The sequence below is a fragment of the Phyllobates terribilis genome, unplaced genomic scaffold (genome assembly GCF_046119375.1).
Source record: "Phyllobates terribilis strain yellow unplaced genomic scaffold, ASM4611937v1 Scaffold_316__1_contigs__length_2197552, whole genome shotgun sequence".
Taxonomy (NCBI): domain Eukaryota; kingdom Metazoa; phylum Chordata; class Amphibia; order Anura; family Dendrobatidae; genus Phyllobates; species Phyllobates terribilis.
In genome coordinates this window covers 727399-742062 of record NW_027363076.1, presented here as the reverse complement: position 1 = coordinate 742062, position 14664 = coordinate 727399, and positions in this window count along the sequence as shown.

Genomic DNA, 14664 nt, shown 5'->3' with positions numbered 1-14664 from the left:
ACTAGAGCATTGTGTACCTCCCTCCTCTGGACAGATGTCTTCCTCATCCATTGACTCCTCCTCATCCTCCTCACAAAGTGTCCCCTGCCTAGGCCTTTGTGAGGAACCACGTTGCGCAGACTGTAGAGAAGCAGATGGCATTTGTGACTCCTCATCCTCCACCTCTTCCAAAACCTCGTCCCTTAGTGCTTGCAGTGTTTTTTCAAGCAGGCAGATAAGGGGGATAGTCATGCTGACTAGTGCATCATCTGCACTCGCCATCCGCGTGGAATAATCGAAGGCACGCAAAACGTGGCAAATGTCCTTCATAGAGGCCCACTCAGTGGTGGTGAAGTGTGATTGGCGCGCACTGCGACTTGTTTGCGCCTGCTGCAGCTGGTACTCCATTACTGCTGCCTGCTGCTCACACAACCTCTCCAACATATTTAACGTTGAATTCCACCTGGTGGGTAGGTCACATATGATGCGATGTTCGGGAAGACGTAATCGGCACTGCAGAGCTGCAATGCGTGATCTTGCGTTGCTTGAACGCCGCAAGTGAGCGCACTCTATGCGGACCTTGTGAAGCAGTACATCAAGATCTGGATAGTCCCTCAAAAAACTCTGCACGACCAAGTTGAGCACATGTGCCAGACAAGGGATGTGAGTGAGGTTGCCTAGGCCCAGAGCTGCCACCAGATTTCAGCCATTGTCACACACTACCATGCCTGGCTGGAGATTCGCTGGCACAAACCACACGTCGCTCTGCTGCTTGATGGCATTCCAGAGCTCCTGCGCTGTGTGACTTCGATTTCCCAAATAAATTAATTTTAATACGGCCTGTTGACGTTTGGCCACGGCTGTGCTCATATCGGTCATCATAACAGGTAACCCGTTCACGGGTCGATGTGGAGGTAGACCGTGACGGCTCCTGCAGCGCTGATTCAGAGGAACTGGAGTATGAGGAGGAGTCAATGTGTACAGACTGGATTCCTGCAATCCTTGGAGTTGCCAGAACACGTACAGCGCCACTCTCAAGATCTATACCCGGCTCCACAATATTTACCCAATGGGCAGTGAGGGAAAGGTATCGTCCCTGTCCATGCTTACTGGTCCACGCATCGGTGGTCAGGTGGACCTTGCTACTGACGGCGTTTTGTAGCGCATGTTTAATTTTTCCCTCCACATGATGTTGCAGGGCAGGGACTGCTTGCCTGCTGAAATAAAAGCGGCTGGGCACGTTGTATTGTGGGACTGCCAATGCCATAAAGTTACGGAATTTGTCAGTCTCCACCAGCCTGAATGATAGCATTTCAAGGGCCAGTAGTTTAGCAATGCCAGCATTCAGAGCCTGTGCTCGGGGGTGGTTTGCCAAGTATGGGCGCCTTTTCTCCCATGCCTGTGCTAACGATGGCTGTAGACTGGCCTGGGAGTGCGAGGATGACTGGGAAAGTGGTGCTGTGGGTGGAATTACACTGTGTCTCTGTACAACAGTGCCAGAGATTTTTCCATGGCGATCCTGTGAGGAAGCCGAACCAGCTGTGTGTGAGCTGGAGGAAGAGGCTACAACACGAGCTGAAGAGGTGGTAGGTGGCGCTGTAGGTTGGCCTAGGTCTTCAGTGTGTTTTTGTAACTCCACCACGTGCTTGGTCCGCACATGTTTCCACATATTTGTGGTATTGAGGTTGCTGACACTTTTCCCTCTTTTCACCTTCTGATTACACAGCTTGCATTTGACAAAGCAAATGTCATCTGCAACTGTGTCAAAAAAGGACCAGGCACTGCAAGTCTTGGGAGCGCCCGCTTTGAATTTTGGAAGAGCCATGCTCCTAATGGGTGCCGAAGTGGAGGCTACTGGCAACCAAGTCTGCCCCCTCCCTTTCCCTCCTTTTTGGGCTGTTCGGGGAATCTCTTCCTCAGAGCTGCTCCCACCACCTTCCTGTCACTCACGCCATGATGGGTCAAGGACCTCATCATCTACACCACCCTCTTCAAACAACTGCTTCTCCTGGGTAGTCTCGACAGCACAGTACGCACCAGAAAGTGGCACCTGAGTCTCATCATCAGATGAGTACTGAGGTGTGCTGCTGACCATAGGCACTGGCCCACCCGCCTCTTCAGATTCAGAGAGACAAAACGGTTGCGCATCACTGCATACTACCTTCTTCTTCAAATTCTCGAATTCTGCTTGGCTGGCCCCCTCTTTCCAAGCCAAGAGATTCAGAGAACAGAAGTAGAGATGGCTCCTGTCCAGGGCTCTCTGACTGCCTGGGCAATTTGGCAGGTGGTGAAGAGACAGATGGGTGCTCTTCAGTGCTCAGGACCTGAGAGGATCTGGAACTAATTGAAGTCGATGCGCTAGCTGCCATCCATCCGACAACGGCATCCGTCCTCCCGCAGCAGTGGGGTACGGCTAGCTCCTACAAAGCTGCGCATAAAGGACTGTTCCCTGGTAAAACTGGGGGATGCTGAGTCACTGGTGCCCGCAGCAGGCACAGAATCCCCACGTCCTCTCCCTTTATAAAGTGTGGACTAGACTTTAATATGAGCTAATGTGGCCTACACAACTGTAAAGTGGAGTGTTTGGTGAACTTTATTTAGGTTTTTTTTGTCACAAAAAGACACTGGATGTGCCTAAAGATGTAATACCGATAGTATCACAAACTTTTTGTAGCTATTACAATGTAGGAAGGTAACCTACAATGCAATAGATGAGGCTACAAAAAATAGGCTAATACTAATCTGGCTGGGGCTGCAGGGCCCAATGCTGCAGAAAGGCTCCTCTAACTACTCCTATATAGTGTGTTTGGAACCAATTTAGCTGAATACGGATGGAACCACCACACTAATAGGAGATATCAGGAAAAATTATGAATTGGCAAAAAAGGACAATGTATGAGGCAGTGAGACACACTGAGTGCACTACAACCAGACGTGGTTGAAGCACACACTACAGGGTGAGCTGCACTCACACACAGAGACCTCGCAGACAGCGGTGAACAGTGCAGATGCAGAGCACTGTGCACTAGCGCTGCAAGACCAAAAAAATTTCTCTATCTACTCCTATATAGTGTGTTTGGAACCAATTTAGCTGAATACAGATGGAACCACCACACTAATAGGAGAAATCAGGAAAAATTATGAATTGGCAAAAAAGGACAATGTATGAGGCAGTGACACACACTGAGTGCACTACAACAAGAAGTGGCTGAAGCACATGACGCGCCCCCTGGGCCATGTTTCAGGGGATACCCGGAGCCGGATCTTGATGGGGGTAGTAGTCCTTGTGGCGGTGACCCGGTCCGTGCCCAGGGTGTCAAACTAAGTGGCAGTCTAAAGCAGTAAATGTTACTTTGATTGTCGACTACGCCACCCGTTGAGTGCGGCTTTGAAGCCGCCGCTGCAGAGCAGTCCGCTGAGGCCGGTGGTGTGTGTGCAGCAGTGATGGTATAACCCCCAATGGGAGGGGTATGGCCTCAGGGCAGCAGGTGTAGATGATGGGGGTTGTGACGGTGCAGTAAGAAGACTCAGAGTCGGGAGATGCAGTTCAGGGTTTTTACTTACTGATGTTCTTTTGGTCACTCTGGCCTTGAGTGACCACCCGAGCCGTGCTGCGTCCACCAGGTCCTGGACTCGGCCAACCCCCAAGCAATTCTGGAGCGTGGTCCTGAGCTCCTTTCTGACTTTCCCTTTCTCTGGCCGTTCCCACCAGGGATCCACTTTTGGCCGGCTCCCTCGGGTCTCTTAGTGGTCAAACCTCTTCTGGGTTCCCTGACCCTATACTTGGTGTGCCTTTCTAGTGGATTTGGTGAGGGTCGTGGCAAATCTTGACCACGACCTCCGGTCTCTGGCTGAGGATTAGTGGCCTCCACCAGCTTGGGTTCCGGTACCCTTGTCCGCCAACCCTTCACCCTTCTGTCCTTATTCCGGGATCTTGGGGTTCCCTTCTTGTTTCCTCTCTGGGTCCTTCTCACTCCTCTCTCTCTCTCTCTCTGCAGGCTCTGCTCTGGAGCTGGGCCCAGCCAGAGCCACAGCTCCCTGTCAGCCCTCCTGGCTGAGCTTCTCTGCTCTGCTCCTCTGGCTCTACAAAGACCCTGTCCTAAGATGGTGCCCACCTTATATACTCCCTCTATGTGTGAGCTCAGGTGACCAGCACCCAATGAGCTCCTAGCCTTACCCAGACTGCTCCCCCTATCTGCCCCTACACTACTGGGATGTTCCACCCCCCTCCCACTCCAGCCAGGGACAGACGCTGTCGTACCTGCACATATATCTGGTGGGAGTACCGTAGTTCTGTCCCCCGGAAATGGGATGTATGTAGTGTATGCAGCTTACTGAGCTCAGTTCCACACTCCATCCTTACCCGGGAGTGGAATACCACACCTCTGGCTTGAGGTGTAATACCCCTGTAGCAGCCGAGTCCTCAGCCGAGTCCTCAGGGTGCTACATTCCCCCCTGGTAAATCACAGCACGTCCTCGGGCTGTAAGAGAGCAAAAACATACAAAAACATACAATTTTTTTCAAAAACATGATAAACATATAAAACACTATATATATTATCAGCAGCATAAAACTTTTTCATATAAAACTTTTCATTATAAACATTCTTGTTCCTCCGGCCACGGTGCAACTTGTGACCGGGTAAAGTGCAACAGTCTTTAGAAGAAAAAACAGTTTCCTAAAAAACCAGTAGGGGGCGCCTTAGAAAGCGCAACTATGTACAAGGGGGAGGTGGCCGCTCTCAGTCCTCGGCCAGTGGGGATAAGGGAAGAATGACCGCTCTCAGTCCTTGGTCAGTGGGAATAGGGACACACGGGTTTCAGTTCACACTTGTCCCAACGGGGAACATATTTTTAACTAGTAACAGTTCTTGTACCCCGACGGGTAACTATTTTACAGTTTCACGATACCGTACTCTAATGACGGCGTCCTCCTGCTCCTTCTCGCGGGTAAGCTTCAGACCCGTCCGGGTCCTCTTGCTCCTCCTCACACCGCAGCTCCTCCTCCGTCAGCCGGTGTACATGAAGGGTGTAGGGTCCTTTGGCACATTGGTGCCGGGTGAAGGTGACCTCGTCACCCAGGTATAGGTCACGTCCTCTGTGTCCCTCCGGTAGGTGGGACTCGACATCTCTGCGGGTCACGAAGACGTCGCCGGGGGGTGTGATGATCCCTGATGAAGCCCCAACCGTGCTGCAGTTGGAATTTAATTACAATCCCGGTGGCACGGGGACCATGAGCTGCACGGGGGTTCCGTCGGGTCCGGCTCTTCTGTTCCGCACTCTGTATTTGCAGCCGCTGCTCACGGACCCGCCTCTCTCTCCGTTCTCGCTCGAAGACCTCCAATTGCTGCCGGCAGCACTCCGCACGCTCAGCTGCGGCCGCCCGAGTTTCTTGGGTGAACCCCATGAGGTCTCCTCCAGTGGGGTCCCACTCAAACTGCGCCTCCTCCAGCGAGAGCGGGGTCATCTTGACGGGCTTCGGAGTCGGAATCAGGGGCTCGCACAGGGGCCTTTCCTTTTGGAGTTGAAGTTGGTAATACTCCGGTGGCCATACAAAGGGCTGCCCATCCGGGCAAGTGTGCTGGGCAAACAAGTCTTCACCCAGGTGCGGCACTCTAGATGTTGAGGGCGCAGTGGTGGCTGCGGCGCCCGGGTTGACCAGGCCTTGCGACCAGGCTTGGGGCACCCTAAAGGTAAAGGGCACCGTAAGTACGGCGGCGCCCGGGGTTACTTGGCCCTGCGACCAGGCCGGTGGCTCAGTGGAGGTAGAGGGCGCTGTTGGCACTGCAGCGCCCGGGGGCGCACGGCCCTACGACCAGGCCTATGGTGTTTCCTGCTTGGCCGCGCTCAGGGTTGAGGCGCGTGACGTCACAGGGGTCGCGGCCGCGGCTTCTGCTTGAGGCCTAGTCTGGAGCGGTGACGGTGCAGCGACGGGCACGGCAGGGGGAATTTCGGGCTCTGCGACGGGGAGCTGGGGCAGGCTCGCGGTTTCCCGGCTTGGGGTAGTAACGTCCCCTTTACCTGCCTCCGTCTCTTCAGCTCCTTCCTCGGCGTCGTCTCCGGCCTTCACTCCTCCTGCACCATCCTCAGAGGCGGTCTGTCTCCTCGTCTCGGGTGGCGTGCTCCGCTGGCGGGTTCCAGTTTGCAGGGCCATCTCTCTGCTCCATTCCGTCAGCGTTTCTCGCTGCACCTGGGCCATCCTCCGTGCGAGGCCCTCCAGTGCGGTCTGTGCATGCTCCCGGTCTCGGGGGAGCTGCGCCAGGATCTCCACTAGGCCTAGTGGGCTGGTTGCTTGCAGCAGGCTCCTGACCACAGGGTCGGTGCTGCCTGACTCTCCCTCCATCTCCGGGTGCGACTTCTCCAGACTCCTCTCCAGACTTCTCATCTCCGGGTGCGCTCTCTCCAGACTCCTCCAGGCTGCACCCATCTTCGCTCTTTTATTCTGTACCCGCCCACATTGAGGGTGGTCCCGGGGCAACTTGGCGACCGTCAGCCCCAGGGGCAGTTCCCTCACGCTGATGGACATCTCTAGCATCACAGTCTCCGCTGGTGGGGGCGGCCTCCGCTTTTGGCGCCATTCTTCGACCTGGCCCACGATGGGAGGTGGCCTCTTGCCACCCTCTGGCACGCCCATAATGGCGTCCGCTCTTCCAAGGCGGGAAATCTTCTCTGATGGCGGGAAACGTCTCCCAGTGGTGGGAAACTCCGTGGATGGCGGGAAAAAGCTGCAGATGGCAGGCAACCGGCGGGAATCGACCTGTGATGGGGTCCGATGGCGGGGACCCTCCGGAACCGGCGGGAGACTTCTTTTTGAGGTAAATGTGAACTTTTCTTCAGGCACGCAGTACCCGGTAGTTGCGGGCACGTGATCCTGCCGACTACGCCAAAGTTGACGCGCCCCCTGGGCCATGTTTCAGGGGATACCCGGAGCCGGATCTTGATGGGGGTAGTAGTCCTTGTGGCGGTGACCCGGTCCGTGCCCAGGGTGTCAAACTAAGTGGCAGTCTAAAGCAGTAAATGTTACTTTGATTGTCGACTACGCCACCCGTTGAGTGCGGCTTTGAAGCCGCCGCTGCAGAGCAGTCCGCTGAGGCCGGTGGTGTGTGTGCAGCAGTGATGGTATAACCCCCAACGGGAGGGGTATGGCCTCAGGGCAGCAGGTGTAGATGATGGGGGTTGTGACGGTGCAGTAAGAAGACTCAGAGTCGGGAGATGCAGTTCAGGGTTTTTACTTACTGATGTTCTTTTGGTCACTCTGGCCTTGAGTGACCACCCGAGCCGTGCTGCGTCCACCAGGTCCTGGACTCGGCCTGAGTGGTCCTGAGCTCCTTTCTGACTTTCCCTTTCTCTGGCCGTTCCCACCAGGGATCCACTTTTGGCCGGCTCCCTCGGGTCTCTTAGTGGTCAAACCTCTTCTGGGTTCCCTGACCCTATACTTGGTGTGCCTTTCTAGTGGATTTGGTGAGGGTCGTGGCAAATCTTGACCACGACCTCCGGTCTCTGGCTGAGGATTAGTGGCCTCCACCAGCTTGGGTTCCGGTACCCTTGTCCGCCAACCCTTCACCCTTCTGTCCTTATTCCGGGATCTTGGAGTTCCCTTCTTGTTTCCTCTCTGGGTCCTTCTCACTCCTCTCTCTCTCTCTCTGCAGGCTCTGCTCTGGAGCTGGGCCCAGCCGGAGCCACAGCTCCCTGTCAGCCCTCCTGGCTGAGCTTCTCTGCTCTGCTCCTCTGTCTCTACAAAGACCCTGTCCTAAGATGGTGCCCACCTTATATACTCCCTCTATGTGTGAGCTCAGGTGACCAGCACCCAATGAGCTCCTAGCCTTACCCAGACTGCTCCCCCTATCTGCCCCTACACTACTGGGATGTTCCACCCCCCTCCCACTCCAGCCAGGGACAGACGCTGTCGTACCTGCACATATATCTGGTGGGAGTACCGTAGTTCTGTCCCCCGGAAATGGGATGTATGTAGTGCATGCAGCTTACTGAGCTCAGTTCCACACTCCATCCTTACCCGGGAGTGGAATACCACACCTCTGGCTTGAGGTGTAATACCCCTGTAGCAGCCGAGTCCTCAGGGTGCTACACACACACTACAGGGTGAGCTGCACTCACACACCAGACCTTGCAGACAGCGGTGAACAGCACAGAGAACTGTGCACTAGCACTGCAAGGCACAGCGATTTTATAAAGTAACTCGGGTAAAGCAAAATAGATCAAATAGGTAGCTAAAACTGTCCCTCAGAACAACAGCGTCCTATCCCTAACTGAATTCACAGCAGAGTGAGCTCAAAATGGCGGCGGCGGCTTTTATAGTGCATCATGACATCATTTCAGCAGCCAATCACAGCCATGCCATTAGTTAAGATGCCTACATGCCTAACAGGATGTGCCCACACTTCTTAGGATCCTCATTGGCTGAATAAAATGAAACTGGCTCATTGCATTATGGGAACTTCCGATTCCGGTATACGATATTGCAAAAGTATCGGAATTAAGTATCGGAATTCCGATACCGCGAATATCGGCCGATACCCGATATTTCAGTATCGGAATGCTCAACACTAATTATTAGATAATACATATTTTGTAATAGGGTAGTGTAACTGCCAAGGATTATTAAGGACATCTTTAACCCCTTAAGCCCCGCGGGTGGTTTGCACGTTAATGACCGGGCCAATTTTTACAATTCTGACCACTGTCACTTTATGAGGTAATTACTCTGGAACGCTTCAACGGATCCCCCTGATTCTGAGATTGTTTATTCGTGACATATTGTACTTGATGATTGTGGAAAAATTTCTTCGATATCACTTGCGTTTATTTGTGAAAAAAATGGAAATTTGGCGAAAATTTTGAAAATTTTGCAATTTTCAAAATTTGAATTTTTAAGCCCTGAAATCAGAGCGATATGTCACACAAAAGAGTTAATAAATAACATTTCCCACATGTCTACTTTACATCAGCACAATTTTGGAACCAAAATTTTTTTTTGTTAGGGAGCTATAAGGGTTAAAAGTTGACCAGCGATTTCTCATTTTTCCAACAAAATTTACAAAACCATTTTTTTAGGGACCACATCACATTTGAAGTCACTTTGAGAGGTCTTTATGACAGAAAATACCCAAAAGTGACACCATTCTAAAAACTGCACCCCTCAAGGTGCTCAAAACCACATTCAAGAACTTTATTAACCCTTCAGGTGCTTCATAGGAATTTTTTGAATGTGGAAGAAAAAAATGAACATTTAACTTTTTTCACAAAAATGTTACTTTAGACCCAATTTTTTTTATTTTCACAGGGGTAACAAGAAAAAATGGACCGCAAAATTTGTTGTGCAATTTCCCCTGGGCACGCAGATACCCAATATTTGGGGAAAAAACACTGTTTGGGCGCACTGTAGGGCTCGGAAGGGAAGGAGCGCCATTTGACTTTTTGATTGTAAAATTTGCTTGAATAATTAGCGGACACCATGTTGCGTTTAGAGAGCCCATGTGTGCCCAAACATTGGAGCTCCCCCACAAGTGACCCCATTTTGGAAACTAGACCCCACAAGGCACCTATCTAGATGCATAGTGAGCAGTTGCAACCCCCAGGTGCTTCACAAATTGATTCGTAACAATGAAAAAGTGAAAAAAAAAACACTTTTTCATTTTTACGAATCAATTTGTGAAGCACCTGGGAGTTCCAACTGCTCACTATGCATCTAGATAGGTGCCTTGGGGGGTCTAGTTTCCAAAATGGGGTCACTTGTGGGGGAGCTCCAATGTTTGGGCACACAGGGACTCTCTAAATGGAACATGGTATCCGCTAACAAATTGAATGGAAAATCGGCTCAAATTGTTAGCGGACACCACATTGCGTTTGGAGAGCCCCTCTGTGCCCAAACTTTGGAGCTCCACACAAGTGACCCCATTTTGGAAACTAGACCCCCCAAGGCACCTTTCTAGATGCATAGTGAACACTTGGAACCCCCAGGTGCTTCACAAATTGATTCGTAATAATGAAAAAGTGAAAAAAAAAACACATTTTCATTTTTACGAATCAATTTGTGAAGCACCTAGGGGTTCCAAGTGCTCACTATGCATCTAGATAGGTGCCTTGGGGGATCTAGTTTCCAAAATGGGGTCACTTGTGGGGGAGCTCCAATGTTTGGGCACACAGGGACTCTCTAAATGCAACATGGTATCCGCTAACAAATTGAATGGAAAATCGGCTCAAATTGTTAGCGGACACCACATTGCGTTTAGAGAGCCCCTCTGTGCCCAAACTTTGGAGCTCCCCCACAAGTGACCCCATTTTGGAAACTAGACCCCCCAAGGCACCTTTCTAGATGCATAGTGAGCACTTGGAACCCCCAGGTGCTTCACAAATTGATTCGTAATAATGAAAAAGTGAAAAAAAAAACACTTTTTCATTTTTATGAATCAATTTGTGAAGCACCTGGGGTTCCAAGTGCTCACTATGCATCTAGATAGGTGCCTTGGGGGGTCTAGTTTCCAAAATGGGGTCACTTGTGGGGGAGCTCCAATGTTTGGGCACACAGGGACTCTCCAAATGCAACATGGCGTCCGCTAACAATTTGAGCCGATTTTCCATTCAATTTGTTAGCGGACACCATGTCGCGTTTGGAGAGCCCGTGATGTGCCTAAACAGTGGAGCTCCCCCACAAGTGTCCCCATTTTGGAAACTATACCCCTCAAGGATTTTATTAAGGTGTATAGTGAACATTTTGAACCCAGAGGTACGGCACAGAATTTGTTTACATTAGGTCATCATATTGAATAAGTTGTCATTATTCTTGAGCGCAAGTGCTCGCTACTTGAGTTTGCATCGGGTACTCAGGTATGCACCATGTACAGCGTGTGCTCGAGTGACATGGTCGAGTCCCTGCTCCGCATGTTTCACGGTTATTAGACACCCAAAAAAAAACATGCGGGGATCACTCGTGCATGGCAGGCAATCCCCGTAAAGTTTTTTGGCCGCGAAGCATATGGGGCAGAGACTCGAGCGTGTCACTCAAATACCCACGATACTCAATGCATACCAGAGCACCCGATGCAAACTCAAGTAGCGAGCACTTGCTCTCAACACTAGTCGCCATATCGTCATCTTTTTTTCTTACTTTTGAAAAAAATCCCAACCCCAGCCCTAACCCTAGCACAACCCTAGCCCCAGCACAACCCTAGCCCCAGCACAACCCTAGCCCCAGCACAACCCTAGCCCCAGCACAACCCTAGCCCCAAACCCAGCCCTAACCCTAGCCCAATCCTAACCCAAGAGTTTATTTTTGACGCCGTTCCTTGTGCGGTATAAGTGATTAGACGACTTTATTCTTCGGGTCGGTGTGATTACAGCAATGCCAGAATCATATGGGGTTTTTATGACTGACAGCTGTCACACACTATAAGACGCATTTTTTGTAAAATCTAGTTTTTGTATTGCCATATTTTGAGAGCTATAATTTTTCCAGATTTTGGCAGACAGTCATGTGACGGCTCGTTTTTTGCGGGTTGACTTGACGTTGTTATTGGTGCCATTTTCAGGCACGTGACATTTTTTGATCGCTTTCTATTCCGATTTTTGGGAGGCAGAATAAACAAAAACCAACAATTCAGGAATTGTTTTTTTTTTTTTTTTTTTATTCTGTTCCGCGTGTGGTAAAATTGATGAGGTAGCTTTATTCTTCGGGTCAGTACGTTTACAGCGGTACCACATTTGTATCATTTTTCTATGTTTTGGCGCTTATACACAATAAAAGCTATTTTATAGAAAAAAATATTTTTTAGTATCGCTTTATTCTGAGAGCTATAACTTTTTTATTTTTCAGCTGATGGAGCTGTATGGCAGCTTGTTTTTTGCGGGACGAGATGACGTTTTCAGCGGTATCATTTTTATTTATATGCGTCTTTTTGATCGCGTGTTATTCCACTTTTTATTTGGCGGTATGGTGATAAAGCATTGTTTTTTGCTTCGTTTTTTTTTTTTTTACCGTGTTCACTGAAGGGGTTAACTAGTGGGACAGTTTTATAGGTCAGGTTTTTCCGGACGCGGCGACACCAAATATGTGTACTTTTATTGTTTTTTTTTTATTTTTTTTATAATAATATTTATTGATGGGTACATTATATTTTTATTTTTGGTGTATTATTTTTTTTATTTTTTTATAATATTTTTGCACATTTTTTTTTTTTTTTTTTTCCACTTTCACACAGTTTATACACTTTATTACTTTGTCCCACTTTGGGACTTTCACTTTTTTTTTTCTGATCGCCTGCATGGCACAGGAATGGAGCACCATCCCTATGCCATGAAGGCTGTCAGAAGTGCACAGTGTGAAGATTGCTTGGAGATGCACTGCGCATGTCCAAGCAATCTTCCTGCTCTCTGGTGACCCGGATGTTGTCATGACGACATCGGGTCGTCATGGCAACACCCGGGAAGCCTTTGCAGACTGCGCTGGAAGCCGGAAGAGGAGGTGAGTATCGCCGATCACCTCCCCTTGCCCCCGCAATGCCGTGATCGACTTCGATCGCAGCATAGCGGGGGTTAATGTGCTGGGAGCAGTGCAGGACTGCTCCCTGCACATAGTACCGGGTGTCAGCTGTGACAATCAGCTGACACCCGGCGGCGATCGCGCCCGCACAGCCTGTGTGCGCGCGCGATCGCGATGACGTACTAATACGGGTCTGGCTCTTAAGTCCCAGGGCACAGACGCGTATTAGTACGTCAGATGTTATTAAGGGGTTAATCTAAACTACCTAAATATATATGTAGATACCCTTATGCAATGTGACCAATCCACATGGGGATATTTTACATGTCTTGTTGTGAGCCCGCATGCTTTTAAATATTAATAAAAGTTACATTTTAGAGATTTAGTTTGTTTTTTGGTTTTCAAGTATCTGAGATCCTGCTCTATGTGAATAATAGTTTTTTTTCGATAATGTGTCCCAGCCCGGCCGGTCTTCACTTTAACCCTCATGTCTGGCCACACTCGGACTTATCTAGTATAGGTCACGCTTGCTGTAGGTCCTCACTTGCCTGCTATGAAGAACTACTTCTGCCACTTGACCCATATGTTCCTCACAAGAAGGGAAGATGGAGGCCTCATAGTAACCTGCTCTTTCAGTGTAATTGCGACACCCCAGGGGTCTGGTTGCCGCAGTAATAGAGATATTATGTCTGAGAGCAAGTGGGAGGTTTCTCTGGTCAGGATCCCTAAGCATGCAACACGGTCCGCCCAGACCTGGGAGGGGAGGAATCTGCCCTTTTAAACTGGGTCTGGGGCGGGGTTAGAGCAGTCAGAGCCTGGAGTTCAGTCCAGACACAGGGAAAGCAAGAACAGGAGCTCTGTAGGAGCAGTAGCAGAAGTCCAGGGGCTGGAGCTGAGCAGAGTTCGCCCTGGACGAAGACACTAAAACCGGACACAGGAGTCCGAGGCTGTGGGGACTGATATACACCCAGCAGCAGAAACCAGCCGGCAGGGGATTCCAGGTCCTCTGGCCATAGAAGCCCGGAGGCTCAGTCACAAACAAGGGACCAGCGCCGCCATCCAGGAGCGGAGGCTAACAGAAGGCCCCAAGTCACCAGCCATACGGGTGAGCACCACACGGTATACTCAGGGACGTGGGCTACTTGTAACCGCTGACAGCAAGGTAGCCAGGAAGAGTGCAGATTAACGGGGAGGCCTACAACTCCACCTGGCCAGGGGAATTCCTGCTTGCTCGCAGACTGACCAGGCCCCTCCGCCTTGTACCATCAGTAAAGACCCTGAACCGCATCTCACGTCTCTGTGATTCCTTGCCGCTCCAGCACCATTAGCACTGGGACCCTCACACCATCACTCCCATCATCATCCACATTAGCTGCCCTGAGGCAATACTCCTCCCGTGGGGAGTTATCCCATACTCGGCTGCGCAACCAACATCAGCCTCAGCGGTCGGCAGCGCAGCGGCGGTCCCCACTGACCGCAATTCACGGGTGGCGTAGTCGGACACTTATTACAACGTTTAGACTGCCACTGGTTTGACCACCCTGGGCACGGACCGGGTCACCGCCACGGAGAACTACAACCCCCAGTGATCCGGCTCCGGGTATTCCCCCTGCACAGCAGCAGCAGCACAGGCCCAGGGGGCGCGTCATAATCACCAATACCTAAAATGTGCAACCATATTTAACCGTCCAGTCTATACAGCTAATCATTGCAGATGTATTTTTTGAGTGTCTTTCCTGCTACATGACTCCAAAATACATGCCTCCAACCATCCGGTTTCCCTCTGGACAGTCCTATGATTGTAGGGCAGTCCTGAAGAAGGGTGCATGTCCGGATTTCTATTGTATCTGCATCTTTACCTCTGTCGTCTGAGGTTTGGCGCAGGAGGCCTAATGGCCTCATTTCATCAAGACTCCTGCGCTGGTAATAGACTGGTGGGGGAATGAGGGGCATCATATTGTGTGGGGTAGGACTGTAGGGGCATCATTATTTGAGGGGCCTTGAGGACATAAAGTGTAGGTGACATCATAATGTGTGTGGGGACTGTGGGGGCCTTATACTGTGTGGAAGGTCTCACTGTGTGGGGGTCTTATACTGTGTGGTGGGTATCATTGTGTGGGGGTACATGAGGCATTATATGTGTGGGGTCACTGAGGGAATTATAAAGTGCGGTGGTGGACTATGGGGGC